A 16276-nucleotide genomic window follows, 5' to 3' on the forward strand; every position below is an offset into this window, starting at 1 on the left:
GTAGTGCACCTTTATAGCCACCCAGTTACGTTGTGACGTTTGGTACACCCAAAGCATTCCTACGGTATCTGGGAGTTGCACAATCTCATGGTCTAAGGAAACAATACTTGACATTAGAAAAGCTCTTAGCAAACGAACTACACGATCTTGTGCTATGCTTAGGATTGGGTCTTGTCCATCACATCATTCTCCTAATGATGTGATCCCGTGTAACACCCAAAGATTTTTTGGCCTTGTTTTATTTATTAAAATGTTGCCAGGAAATAAAACTTTTCCAATTGTCAAGATTTACCTTTTGTGATTTTTTTGGATTTTTGCTTCAAGTGGGAAAAACCTTCAAAGAGTATTTTGGGACTTGTGTGCCCTCTTTATAAAACCAATCCTTTATCAGTGGATTTATTTGCATATTCATTTTTCATGAGTTTTAATCCTTTTAAAATGATCTTTCTTAAATTTGGAGCTCCTTTTTGCACTGCAACCATTTGATAAATGCTTCTAAAAATTCCACCAAAATTTGGGGATGTCATGTGATGTTCCCACATCACTTCTATGCAAAAATACATCCTGGCCATTGGAGACTTTGAGCTCTACACCAACTTTTCCAATCTGGTCCAGTAGGCACTTTTGCACTGCAACCCATTTGAATGTTCCTCTGAAAATTCTTCCAAGTGTTTGAAGATGTCAATGGATGCATACAATTCACCTTCAAGCAAAATCCCAGTGATGTTCTTTGAAAAATTTGAGTGAATCAACCTCTTTTGCATTCTGGTCCAAATTGGTGATTTGTACTGCAAGCATGTTTTCCTTTGCTCTAATAACCCTGAGCTTTTTCCTACTTGTAGCCCTCCCTACCAAACTCTTAAGTCCAGGAGATTGGGCTCATTGGAGGTTTTGAAATGCATGTTCTAAACCCTTTTTCTTTCTGCCCAAAACTGGAGTTTTGCAAAACTTGCACTATCAACTTTCTGTTTTTGCCAAACTGACCTTACCACCATCTCCTGTGTCTAGGGAGGCACTGATCTGGAGTTTTTGGCCACTCCAAGAGTTGCCTAAGTGCATCTGGCATTCTGTCGAACACCTGGTGTGCACAGGCTGTCTTGGCATGAGTTCCTTGTTTGCACTGTGGACTTGCTCCTATGACCCAGCAATCATGTCCACTGATCTCCTAGCCACCCCTACCCTTGTTCTGTTCTTTGCCAGCCCCAACCAAGCTCTCTAGAGTGCACTGGCATTCCGTCGAGCACCTGCCGTGCGTGCTCTGGGCGCGCCCAGAGCGCACGTTTTGCACACGCGCGCACTACGCCGACACGCCGCACTGCTGCACTCGACGCGACCCGACCCTAGCCCCCTCTGCATCGCTGAACCGCGCACTAGCCGCCCCCTGCTCCACGGTATCTCTGGCGCCCTGCTGCGCCGCTGGCCGCGCCCTTGGCGGCACGCCAGCGTCGGCAGTGGCCTCTGCCATGTTCGGCACCGCCCAAACCGCGCCAGCGCGCCAGCTGCCCCTAGGGATCGCTCGTGCTTATCCTCCCGCTCGTCGGAACGCGTTCGTCGCCGCCATTATGCCCTGCAACTACAGGAAAGTGGTCGCCGGCGATCTTATCTTCTGCCGCCACGGAGCCAGCCTCGTGCGCCTATATAAAGGGTCCCCGAGCTCGTTCAAGGCTTCAGACGACATCAGACCCACCCCGTAGAGCTCCCCTAGCAGTAGATTGACCGGAGAGGGCCGTCCTCCCCAACTCCGGCCAGCTCGACCGCCGCTAAGCTCCAGCGCGATTCGTCGCCGCCGGCCACCATTTTGCCAATCCAGCGCCACCAAGAACCTCCCCGTAGTCTTGCGGAGCTGCCCAGCTACCCAGCTTCGGTCAGAGGCCACCGGAGCAACAATGTCACTTCACCACCGTGGCTTTCCTCCGCCGCGGAGCTCGCCGCCGGCGATTCCTTCCACCTCCGCCGACCCAACCACCACCTAGAGGACCGCCTCGGTCTAGCCTTTCCATCCCCGCCTGCAGATGCCCTCGAGGAGCCGCCGTCCGTCGCCGGCGATTGCCGGAGCCCCGCTCCCGTCGGCCGGAAGAGAAGAGAAGGAGGGAAGGAACGGTCAAACCTGACCAGTGGGCCCTCTAGACCCACTATCAGCGACCCGCACGTCCGCCCTCTCTCTGTTTAAGTGAAGGCGCAAAACCCCGCGTACGTTTCTCTGCTGCGAAAGCGTATTTTCCCTCGAAGCGTTTTCCTTTTTTCTGACTTTTAATAAAAACATATTTGACCAAACTTTGACCAGCTATAACTTTTAAAATAATACTCCAAATGAGTTGATTCTTTTTCCTACCTCTCTCAAATTTCATCTAGTTTATTTTAAGATTTATTTAAAAAATATTTGGGACAGGTTTTGGTACTGTGTTTGAAATATTTGTATTTGTGTGTTTTGCAAAATAGGATTTTTGGAGGAAAAGGAAAGCTTCCAATAAGTGCATCCTTTGCATACTCTTGAAGGCAAGCATTTCTGAACTCTGGCATAATATTTTGTTGTGGTGTTTGGATGCGATCACAACACCTTTTGACTTGGGGCGTGTGATAGTGTATGTACCGATATAGTCTTGTGCATGAGTGCACCTTGGAGTTGTTTGTGGTCAGCAATGGATACACTACGGATTTGGATCACCCTCGTGAGCTTCTCTTGCGCACCGGTAGGAAGCCGGGAAAGTCGTGGTCTTGGGTAGACACGAGCTTGTCCCTAATCCCTCGTTGAGACGAGTATGCCCGGCATAGCATGGTGAGGCTCGAGGAGTGGTGGTTTATTTCACTAGTGGTAATGTTGTTGGTGGATACTTAGACCACCTGAGTCGGTTGTAGACCGAGTCTTGATCAATAGCTTCCTTTTGTTGGTACCACCACTTGTCCCTGCAGGGGACAGGGTATGGTTCAGTAGGTTGTCAACCCCTTTCCAAAGCACACACCGTACAGAGAGGCCGTGATGAGGGTCCCATGGCCATGGATTAAAGCCAGTCATCCGGTCCGGGGGCATGGGTGTTTCGGTTGTAGCCGAAGGGGATAGCTTCCCCAGTTTGCGCGCGGTATAAATTTTGTGATCCCATGCTACGTCGAGGTTGTAGCCTCCCCACTTAGAGTTTTTCTTGGCAGGTGTCGTGGGTGATTCCAGACACTGGTGAGTTAAGCTGGTGTGTGCAGGTCAGGCGTGTTTTCGATCAAAAGACCGTAGACGGAATTAGTCCAGAGGGACTGAGTAATCCCGTTACTCATGGAAAATGGTGCTCCCTTTGCAGAGGATATACCCTGTTGGATAGTCTTGTTCTTGAGTAAGAACCACAGTCTGAGTAAAATCTCTATAACGGAATTCGGATGGAGAACGATTTAACTAGAACTCTGTAACGGTATTCGGATGGAGACACGGTTAACTAGATCATAGCAACGGTTTTCGGATGGAGAAACGACTGTACAATAGTATTATTTATGATTGCGGCACGTATGGATTGTGATCTTCATTATTCTGCACTAACCCTTTATTTTATGATCGAGTATCCCTGGGATGGTCCTACCTCCTGGATATTCGCTGTGATTATTTTTCTTATAAGCCCTTTCTGTGGTGTCGCTCAGACGCCCGACTGCGGCATGCCTGTTGTTCTTTTATCTTTTATAAGCCCTTTATGTGGTGTCACCCCGACGCCCGACTGTGGCATTATTGTTCGGCATTTTCCGCTCGAGGAGTCTTTTAGACACTCGTTTGGCACCTGTATTATTAATCCGCATTTTCCGCTCGAGGAGTCTTTCAGACACTCGTTTGGCACCTATATTATTAATCCGCATTTTCCGCTCGAGGAGTCTTTCAGACACTCGTTTGGCACCTGTATTATTAATCCGCATTTTCCGCTCGAGGAGTCTTTCAGACACTCGTTTGGCACCTGTATTATTAATCCGCATTTTCCGCTCGAGGAGTCTTTCAGACACTCGCTTGGCACCCAGTATTTTACTTTGAATTATTTTAACCACATGTGGGCATCATGGTTTTCGTACCTTTTCGTGACAGGCGTGTGATTACATAATAATCCAGAGCATGTTTTCGATTTCTTATACCCGTGTTCTTAATGTTTGCGAGTACATTCAAACGTACTCACTGGCTTGTCCCTAGCTATTGTCTTGGCCAGATTCCTCGCTTGGAGATGAGCACCGTGGTGACAACCTACGCGTTGACGTGTGCAGCCTCGCGAAGATAGGAGTTAGCCTGGTCAGCTGTTCTTGTGGGAAATGGAGTCCCATAGACGCAGATGCACCCAATCGCTTCCGCCCTCGATCATTAGAAACCAAATGTTGTACCCCTAGGCCTAAATGGTCTTGTACTTCATATTTTTGTACTTGCTTGGAATCCTTGTATCAAGTTGGTACCTCATAAGCTAACAGTAATCCTGGGGCTGATGAGCGCACAGGCCGTTTTTCTGGGAATTTATATCCCAAAAATCCGGTCGTGACATCCCGTTATCAATGACATCCAATGTCCATGGTCAGGAAACCATAACCATCTATTGATCAACGAGCTAGTCAACTAGAGGCTTACTAGGGACATGTTGTGGTCTATGTATTCACACATGTATTACGGTTTCCAATTAATACAATTATAGCATGAACAATAGACAATTATCATGAACAAGGAAATACAATAATAACCATTTTATTATTGCCTCTAGGGCATATTTCCAACAGAGCTTTGCTATTATAGTTGGATCTTATGATGTTTCTCCCCCTCTACTCTCTTGTAATGGATTGAGTTTTCCCTTTGAAGTGATCTTATCGGATTGAGTCTTTAAGGATTTGAGAACACTTTATGTATGTCTTGCATGTGCTTATCTGTGGTGACAATGGGATATTCACGTGATGTACTTGATGTATGTTTTGGTGATCAACTTGCGGGTTCCGTGACCTCGTGAACTTATGCATAGGGGTTGGCACACGTTTTCGTCTTGACTCTCCGGTAGAAACTTTGGGGCACTCTTTGAAGTTCTTAGTGTTGGTTGAATAGATGAATCTGAGATTCTGTGATGCATATCATATAATCATACCCACAGATACTTGAGGTGACATTGGAGTATCTAGGTGACATTAGGGTTTTGGTTGATATGTTTCTTAAGGTGTTATTCTAGTACGAACTCTTGAATAGATCGATCTGAAAGAATAACTTTGAGGTGGTTTCGTACCCTACAATAATCTCTTCATTTGTTCTCCGCTATTAGTGACTTTTGAGTGACTCTTTGTTGCATGTTGAGGGATAGTTATATGATCCAGTTATGTTATTATTGTTGAGAGAACTTGCACTAGTGAAAGTATGAACCCTAGGCCTTGTTTCAACGCATTGCAATACCGTTTGTGCTCACTTTTATCATTAGTTACCTTGATGTTTTTATATTTTTAGATTACAAAAACCTATATCTACCATCCATATTGCACTTGTATCACCATCTCTTCGCCGAACTAGTGCACCTATACAATTTACCATTGTATTGGGTGTGTTGGGGACACAAGAGACTCTTTGTTATTAGGTTGCAGGGTTGTTTGAGAGAGACCATCTTCATCCTACGCCTCCCACGGATTGATAAACCTTAGGTCATCCACTTGAGGGAAATTTGCTACTGTCCTACAAACCTCTGCACTTGGAGGCCCAACAACATCTACAAGAAGAAGGTTGCGTAGCAGACATCACGCGCCCCCTATGCGCAATATAGCAGGGTGGCGGAAAACAGGTGAGGAAATGGCGGGAAACGGTGGCGTGTTCATAAAACATCATCAATTAATGGAAACTTAGCATCGAGCTAGCACAAGAAGTAGATGATGATCAGATGAACATTGACCACACTAGGGAACCTGTCGGTGATGAATTCATCAATCCCAAACGGTTGAATACTAGCAAGCGTTTGCCCACAACACACACGGCCTATTCCATCACAAATAGGTCAGATGGATCAACTGTATGCCATGTATCGCACATTGTCAAAAAATAATGCGGTAGACCTTCTTTAACATGTGTTAAAAATAAAAACAAGGACCTCGAGGTTAAATTAGCTGAGGGAACGGGGCATTTCGGTCATTTGACCGAAATGACCCATCCCATCACCTAATTTAACATTGACACAACTTCCCATCCAGTCACCCATTCGATGGCTGCTCCAGCCTGAGCACACTTAACTTGATAGTTTTCTTACATGAACTACTGGTGGAACAGCTAGTCCTTGCTGATAGGAATGCCTCTTCACATCCTTATGGCGTATCCGGATGACCGCCCGTCCCACAATGGCCAATAGATGTTGTGTAGACAGAGCATATCACATACGTCTTATTAGAAGCAGTCGTCTGCGTTATTATCGGTCTTCGCACACATTTCTGATTACAGACCTGTTTGCCGCGTATCACACACATCTTGTTATATTGAACCGTTTCTATTCTCTTGCCTAATCACAAACAGTTCATCTGAGTGAACCGTATGTTGTACATCGCACACACCTTGATCGGGCTAACTGTTTATTTTGTATTGCCTAATCACAAACAGTTCATCCGAGTGAACCGTATGTTGTACATCACACACACCTTCATCTGGCTGCCCGTTTCTTTTGTTCCTCCTCATTGCAAACAGTTAATTGAGCTGAACCGTATGCCCTGCATCGCACACGCAACTAAAATCTGAACCGTGTTTGATGCATCCTCCATCGCAAACGTTTTGCACCTTTTTTGACGGTTATTTTACACCACCGTTTGCGATTATGGCATCGCACACAGTTTCGTCGAAGGGTCTCTGATCATAGTGTCGCGTTAGCAGCATCCTGCAGTAGTGTATGCCTCTCCCTCATAAAAATTGCAATAATGATTACCGGTCTAGTTATCGATTGCCTAGGGACAAATAACTTTCTTGTGACAAAACGCTCTCTACTAAAACTAACATAGTTGTGTCTTTATCTAAACAACCCCTAGTTTTTATTTACGTGCTCTTTATTATCTTGCAAACCTATCCTATCACACCTACAAAGTACTTACTTTCATACTTGTTCTAGGTAAAGCGAACGTTAAGCCTGCGTAGAGTTGTATCGGTGGTCGATAGAACTTGAGGGAATATTTGTTCTACTTTTAGCTCCTCGTTGGGTTCGACACTCTTATTTATCAAGAAAGGCTACAACTGATGCCCTATACTTGTGGGTTATCAAGACCTTTTTCCGGCGCCGTTGCCGGAGAGCAATAGCATGGGGTGAATATTCTCGTGTGTGCTTGTTTGTTTTATCACTAAGTAGATTTATTTGTTGTTCTAAGTTGTTCTCTATCTTTAGTTATGGATATGGAACACGAAATACCAAAAAAATAGGTGTACTTACTACTCATGGAGATGGGGAACCTCCTAAAACCCTCGATGCTCATTTTGTGAAAGATATTATGCACTACTTTAATAATCCTGAGAAAACCCCATTCAATTATATAATGGGAGACACGTTGGATCAACGCGAATACTTTAGGGATTATCACCTGACTCAAAAAGGGAAACTCTTATGGGATCAAATTCATATGTTGCATTGGTATGCTTGAGATATGATTATACTTGTTGCTCTAGGATGAAGGCTCCACACCTTCCCTTTTTTTGTAGATTTAATGATAATGAAACCTTGGATTCTTATGCTAATGGTATATATGATTACTATGATGTGGAACGTATAGAAGAATTCGTTTCTTTTAAGGGTGCTTATGAAATTGAATCTTTGTTTGAAAAGTATGAAGCTTTTGATGATGATGTTTATAGGCCTGAAAATTTTGCTATACTTAAATATTGCTATGAGAATTATGAATACAATGCCGATATTGATGTGTTTATTGAGAAAGTCTCCGCTGTCCAAGAAGAGACTAATATTTTGCAGGAATCTATGGAAGAAGAAATTGCTGAAACAGTGAGCTCACTAGATGAAAAAGATGACGAGAAGAGCGAAGAACAAAAGGAGGAAGAGCGGACTGATCATCCGTGCCCACCTTCTAATGAGAGTAACTCTTCAACTCATACATTGTTTAATTTCCCTTCGTGCTTACCGAAGGATGATTGCTATGATAATTGCTATGATCCCTTTGATTCATTTGAAATATCCCTTTTTGATGAACTTTATGCTTGCTATGCTTGTGGCCATGATGCCAATATGAATTATGCTTATGGAGATGAACTTGATATAGTTCCTTATGTTAAGAATGAATTGTTGCTATTGCACCCACGCATGATAGTCCTATTATCTTTTTGAATTCTCCCTACTACACTATATCGGAGAAGTTTGCGCTTATTAAGGACTACATTGATGAGTTGCGTTCTACTATTGCACATGATGATTTTGATAAATATAATATGCATGTGCTTGCTGCTCCTACTTGCAATTATTATGAGAGAATAACTACATCTCCGCCTCTCTATGTTTCCAATACGATAAAATTGCAAGAAGTTGTTTATGCTATGTATCGGCCTTTACTATGTGTGCATGAATTGTTCTTTTATGACATGTCGATGCATAGGAAGAGAGTTAGACTTTGATGTTACATGATATATGTTGTTTTGTGCTCACTACTAAATTACAAATCATTGTTAATTATAATTGGCTTTGATATACCTTGGGATCCGGGTGGACCCATTACTTGAGCACTATATGCCTAGCTTAATGGCTTTAAAATAAGCGCTGCCAGCAAGACAACCCGGAAGTTTTAGAGAGTCATTTATTTTTGTTGTCCTTTTATAAAGTTTAAAAACAAAAAAATAAAGTGGGGAACCTAAAACTTTTTCAAAAAGAGAAGTGAAAATAAGAAAGACGGGCACCGTTGAAGTGGGGGAGCTCCTTGAACTTTGTTCATGCCCATGGAAACTTTGTGAATCTCGATTACAGAAACTTTTCAACAAAAATAATTATCCCCTTGTACAAATCGATTGTATTATAAAAATAATGTGCCAAGATTTTCCTTTAGGATGATTAGATTGCTTGTTTGGTTTGTGCAGTTGAAAAACAGAAATTTTGGCTGTAGTGCGTGAATTTACATTTTTTTTACTGGAATGTCAAATGCTTCTGAAACTTTTTGCACTGTACTTCTATACATTTTTTATTTTTTCCTAATTTTTCAGAATTTTTGGAGTTACATAAGTATGGTTGATGTTCAGATCACTACAGACTGTCCTGTTTAAGATAGATTCTGTTTTTTATGCATTGTTTTGCTCGTTTTGATGAAACTATCAATTGTATCGGTGGTATAAGCCATGGAAAAGTTATATTATAGTAGCTACAATGCAAAAATAAAATATGAATGAGTTTGCAACAGTACTTAAAGTGGTGATTTGTTTTATTATACTAACGGATCTCATGAGGGTTTTGTTAAGTTTTGTGTGATTGGAGTTTTCAAGTTTTGGGTGAGATCACGATGGATGAAGGAATAAGGAGTGGCAAGAGCCTAAGCTTGGGCATGCCCGAGGCATCCCAAGGTAATATTCAAGGACTCCCAAGCAACTAAGCTTGGGGATGCCCCGGAAGGCATCCCCTCTTTCTTCTAATGATCATCGGTAATTTTACTTGGAGCTATATTTTTATTCATCACATGATATGCGTAAATCTTGGAGCATCGTGTGCTTTTTATTTTTCTTTTAATAATGCACCATGCTGGTATGAGATAGTCCTTGGTTGATTTATAGAATGCTTCATGCACTTCACTTATATCTTTTGAGTATGGCTTTATAGAATGCTTCATGTGCTTCACTTATATCATTTGAAGTTTGGATTGTCTGTTTCTCTACACATAGAAAACCACCATTTGCAGAATGCTCTTTTGCTTCACTTATATTTGTTAGAGCGTGGGCATATCTTTTGTAGAAAGAATTGAACTCTCTTGCTTCACTTATATCTATTTAGAGAGTCATCAGGAATTGGTCATTCACTGGTTAGTCATAAAATCCTACATAAAACTTGTAGATCACTGAATATGATATGTTTGATTCCTTGCAATAGTTTTGCGATATAAAGATGGTGTTATTAGAGTCATGCTAGTGAGTAATTGTGGAATGGTAAGAATACTTGTGTTAAAGTTTGTGATTCCCATAGCATGCACGTATGGTGAACCGTTATGTAACGAAGTTGGAGCATGAGGTATTTATTGATTGTCTTCCTTATGAGTGGTGGTCGGGGACGAGCGATGGTCTTTTCCTACCGATCTATCCCCCTAGGAGCATGCGCATAGTACTTTGTTTCGATAGCTAATAGACTTTTGCAATAAGTATGTGAGTTCTTTATGACTAATGTTGAGTCCATGGATTATACGCACTCTCACCCTTCCATCATTGCTAACCTCTTCGGTACCGTGCATTGCCCTTTCTCACCTCTAGAGTTGGTGCAAACTTCACCGGTGCATCCAAACCCCGTGATACGATACACTCTATCACACATAAGCCTCCTTATATCTTCCTCAAAACAGCCACCATACCTACCTATCATGGCATTTCCATAGCCATTCCGAGATATATTGCCATGCAACTTCCATCATCATCATATACATGACTTGAACATTCATTGTCATATTGCTTTGCATGATCGTAAGATAGCTAGCATGATATTTTCATGGCTTGTCCGTCTTTTGATATCTTCGCTATGCTAGATCATTGCACATCCTGGTACACTACCAGAGGCATTCATATAGAGTCATACTTTGTTCTATATATTGAGTTGTAATATTGAGTTGTAAGTAAATAAAAGTGTGATGACCATCATTATTAGAGCATTGTCCCAGGTGAGGAAAGGATGATGGAGACTATGATGCCCCCACAAGTCGGGATGAGACTCCGGACGAAAATAAAAAAATAAAAAAAGAGGCCAAAAAAGGAGAGCCCAAAAAAAAGAAGAGAAAACAAAAAAATGAGAGAAAAAGAGAGAAGGGACAATGCTACTATCCTTTTACCACACTTGTGCTTCAGAGTAGCACCATGTTCTTCATATAGAGAGTCTCTTAAGCTATCACTTTCATATACTAGTGGGAATTTTCATTATAGAACTTGGCTTGTATATTCCGATGATGGGTTTCCTCAAATGCCCGAGGTCTTCATGAACAAGCAAGTTGGATGCACACCCACTTAGTTTTAGTTTGAGCTTTCATACACTTATAGCTCTAGTGCATCCGTTGCATGGTAATCCCTACTCCTCGCATTGACATCAATTGATGGGCATCTCCATAGCCTGTTGATTAGACGCGTCGATGTGAGACTTTCTTCCTTTTTGTCTCGTCCACACAACCTCCACCATCATATTCTATTCCACCTATAGTGCTATATCCATGGCTCAAGCTCATGTATTGCGTGAAAGTTCAAAAGGCTTGAGAACATTAAAAGTATGAAACAATTGCTTGGCTTGTCATCGGGGTTGTGCATGATGAAATACTTTGTGTGATGAAGATGGAGCATAGCCAGACTATATGATTTTGTAGGGATAACTTTCTTTGGCCATGTTATTTTGAGAAGACATGATTGCTTTATTAGTATGCTTGAAGTATTATTGTCTTAATGTCAAATGATAGACTATTGCTTTGAATCACTCGTGTCTTAATATTCATGTAGATTACATGATCAAGATTATGCTAGGTAGCATTCCACATCAAAAATTATCTTTTTTTATCATTTACCTACTTGAGGACAAGCAGGAATTAAGCTTGGGGATGCTGATACGTCTCCATCGTATCTATAATTTCTGATTGTTCCATGCCAATATTATACAACTTTCATATACTTTTGGCAACTTTTGTACTATTTTTGGGACTAACATATTGATCTAGTGCCCAGTGCTAGTTCCTGTTTGTTGCATGTTTTTTGTTTCGCAGAAAATCCATATCAAATGGAGTCCAAAAGCGATAAAAACTTACAGAGATTTTTTTGGAATATATGTGAATTTTGGGAAAAAGAATCAACGCGAGACGATGCCCGAGGGGGCCATAAGGCAGGGGGCGTGCCCTGGGCCCTTGTGGCCACCCCGTAAGGCGGTTGGTGCCCTTCTTCGCCGCAGAAAGCTAATATCCGGATAAAAATCGTGTTAAAAGTTTAGCCCAATCGGAGTTACGGATCTCCGAGAATTTAAGAAACGGTGAAAGGCCAGAATATGGGAGGGCAGAAATAGAAGGAAACAGAGAGAGAGAGAGAGAGAGAGAGAGAGAGAGAGAGAGAGAGAGAGAGAGAGAGAGAGATCCAATCTCGGAGGGGCTCTTGCCCCTCCGCTGCCATGGAGGCCATGGACCAAAGGGGAAACCCTTCTCCCATCTAGGGGGAAGGTCAAGGAAGAAGAAGGAGGAGGGGGGCTCTCTCCCCCTCTCTCCCGGTGGCGCCGGAACGCCGCCGGGGCCATCATCATGACGACGATCTACACCAACAACTTCGCCGCCGTCATCACCAACTCTCTCCACCTCTATGCAGCGGTGTAACACCCCTTCTCCCCGCTGTAATGTCTACTTGAATATGGTGCTCAACGCTATATATTATTTCTCAATGATGTATGGCTATCCTATGATTTTGAGTAGATCCGTTTTTTCCTATGGTTTAATTGATGATCGTGATTGGTTTGAGTTGTATGTTTTATTATTAGTGTTGTCCTATGGTGCTCTCCGTGTCGCGCAAGCGTGTGGGATCCCCGCTGTAGGGTTTGCAATATGTTCATTATTTGCTTATGGTGGGTTGCTAGAGTGGCAGAAGCTTAAACCCGAGTAAGTAGGTTGTTTGCGTATGGGAGTAAAGAGGACCTTATACCTTATAATGCTATGGTTGGGTTTTACCTTAATGATCTTTAGTAGTTGCGGATGCTTGCTAGAGTTCCAATCAAAAGTGCATATGATCCAAGCAGAGAAAGTATGTTAGCTTATGCCTCTCCCTCATATAAAATTGCAATAATGATTACCGGTCTAGTTATCGATTGCCAAGGGACAAATAACTTTCTTGTGACAAAAAGCTCTCTACTCAAACTAACTTAGTTGTGTCTTTATCTAAACAGCCCTAGTTTCTATTTACGCGCTCTTTATTATCTTGCAAACCTATCATATCACACCTACAAAGTACTTCTAGTTTCATACTTGTTCTAGGTAAAGCGAACGTTAAGCGTGCATAGAGTTGTATCGGTGGTCGATTGAACTTGAGGGAATATTTGGTCTACCTTTAGCTCCTCGTTGGGTTCGACACTCTTATTTATCGAGAAAGGTTACAACTGATCCCCTATACTTGTGGGTTATCAGTCCATGTTGTCTTCGTCCCCGCGGTCTTCATGTCATCGTCTGGGTCCGGGAGGCCGTTGAGGGCGAAATCGCCCCCGTAAATAGCGGCGGCAAAGTCCTGGTCGGAGTGGCGGTGGTGGGCATCGAAGGAAGGGATGCCGGGCTCCCATTTTTCGATGAGGAGTTGGATGAAGAGGTCGACAAAGGGAGACGGGTGGAGATCCCGGAAGCAACGGCGGAAGGCCGGGGATGAGCGGACAGCGCGGAGGAAGACGTGGCAGGTGAGAACAGCGCGGACCAGGCTCGGGAGCGCAGGGAGGCGGATGAACACCTGGCGGAGGAGATCGTTGTCGAGGTCTTGTATGGTCGTGGGAGCGGCAGATGGACATTTCACCGGCGGCGGCGCCGCCGCCATCGCTCGAGACCTATCGAGCAGTCGGGGGAGCCGAATGGGTTGGTCTCGTGTCGTCTGAACTCAAAAGAACTTTATCCCTCATTGGCACACCCCGGGGGAGCTCCTAGTCAGTGCCTTCGGCGCCAACTAGGGGTTCCGGCGCCCATACTGCCGCGTGTTGGGCCGACCCAAATCGGGGGCTCGACAGAAAGGAATAAAAGGGAAAAAATGGCGCGCGCGAGAGGAATCGAACCAACAACTTCCCGTTCCACAGTAAAATGCGTTAACCACTCGACCACTTAGGCAGATCTAATAGCTTGCATCTTTTTCCTTCTTTTATTGTTTCTTCTTTCCTTTTTTCCTTTTTCCTTTTTTTGTTTTCTATTTCTTCCTTATATGATGTTTTTTTTCAAATTTGTGAACTCTTTTCAAATCGATGAACTTTATTCAATTTTCGATGAACTTTTTCAAATTCGATGAAATTTGAAAAAAATCATCGGATTTGAAAAAGTTTAAAAATCTGAAAAATAGTTCATCAGATTTGAAAAAAGTTTATTGGATATAATAAAAAGTTAATCACATTTGAGAAAACTTCATCGATTTTGAAAAAAGGTTCATCAAACTTGAAAATTGTTCATCGAATTTGATAAAAAGTTCACTAAAATTGAAAAAAACTTCATAAAATTTGAAAAAGATTCATTAAATTAGAAAAAGTTCATCAATTTTTTATATAAAACGCTAAAATAGGATATCATCTATTTAGAAAAAATAAAATTTAAAAACACGCATTTAAAAAGAAAAAAAAAGAAAAGAGAAAACCAAAATAAAAACCGCCCAGGCAATGACCACGAACCGGGAAAAATCCCGGTTTGGAAAGCTTCTAGAAGCTTCCCAAAACCGGGGGACTCCTGCGGCTGTAGAGAACAAAGAAAAAAAATTATATATCACTAGTAGTTCGATGGCGTAGTGGTTACTATCATTGTAGATGAAGGATTTTATCGCGAGTTTCTAGCTGTGCACACCTTTTTTGAACCTTTTTACAGAATAGACAAATTTAGTAAAACCTCTAGATGGGCCGGCCCAGCGCTTGCAGGCGCCCGTTAGCAAAATACCCCATGACTGGCGCCTGCAGCGCCAAATAGGGTTTGCCGACCCAGGTCCGTCAGGAAGGCTGCATGGGCCGGCTGACCAAGTGTCCACCTGGACCAACCAAGCTAGACGTAGTTTGTGTTTATCTTTTATACTTTTTAGTTCATATACTTAAAAAAAAGTTCATATACTAAAAAAGGACATGCTTATGTTATCGAAAAGTGTTCACGTATTTTTAAAAACTGTCCACTGAATTTTAAAAATATATTAGAAAATGGACAAAATGTATTTTAAAAATATTTATCTGTACTTGTAAAAATTCTTATATTTAAGAAAATATGCATGTATTTGCAAAATATAAATATATTTATTTTGTAGAAAAACATTTTTCACTATTTTCTTCACATATTTTTATATTTTTTCATGTTATTTTAAAATGCTCACATGATAATTTTAGTATTGTTTGAAAAGTATATATGGTGTATGAAAAATATATTCAAGGTCTATTTAAAAATACTCAACATGTATTTATAAAAAAATAGAGTGCATTTGAAAAATGCTCATGTACATCTTTTTAAAATAATTCATGTATGTTATTATGAAGAAAATGTTTACATTTCTTTTTTTAAAGAAAAATATAATCTAAGAATTGGTAAACAAATAAGAACGAAGACAACAAAGTGAAGAAAAGAAAAAAATATATAAAAATAAATAAAATTGACAAACATAAAAAGGGAAAGAAAAAATCAGAAAAGGGGAAAAGAGGAAAACAGAAACCCTGAAACGTCTAGAGGAAACCAAAACAAGGAAGAAAACTGCGCTATTTGGTCTGCGACCCATGCCTTGTCGCCATAGGTGAGCATGTCGTATTGCTCTCTATGGGCGATACACAAATCGAAGCTTGGCTTCTGTGAGAATAACAATTTAGCTGTCAATTTTTTCTTAGTAAATGATTCTTTTAGCCAACTAAAGCATTTTCTTGGAACATCCAGCTGTCCTCATCCTCCTCGCGCGACTGATGGCGGTGGGGGCCCAATCCCTCTCGCGTTGCGGGATCTCCGGCCGGAGCTCCATGGCGGCCATGAACGGCATGGTTCTTACAGCAGAGATGGGCGGATTTCTCCTACGACCATGACTGCCGCTGTGGCCACGAGGGCGGCATGGCATCTGGTTGGGGGGGGGGGCTCGGTGCGGCTCAGCTACTCATCTCCGCGTGGTGCGGGTGGTGGCGGTGGTGCCCGCTGAGATCTCCGGCCTGCTGTTGGGAGCCGGCGGGTGGCGCGGTCCTTTGGTTCTTTTTGTTCTAAGATGGTGTTCTGCCGATTGCCAACCCTCATGAATCTGGTCATTGACGAGTTCCGGAATGCTCCGATGGAGATCTTCATTGGGTGCTTGACGCCTGTAGATTTCTGGATCGGATGGGGTTCAGTCGTGTGTGCCCCGATTTCAGCCCGAGTGGCTTCAGGAGGGTGTGATGCGAAGCTTCGTTGCATGTTGACAGTATGGGGCATGTCCGTATTTCGATTTCCATGGTGAAGACAGTGCGGAGAACGT

Source organism: Aegilops tauschii, chromosome 6 (assembly GCF_002575655.3).
Source record: "Aegilops tauschii subsp. strangulata cultivar AL8/78 chromosome 6, Aet v6.0, whole genome shotgun sequence".
NCBI lineage: Eukaryota > Viridiplantae > Streptophyta > Magnoliopsida > Poales > Poaceae > Aegilops > Aegilops tauschii.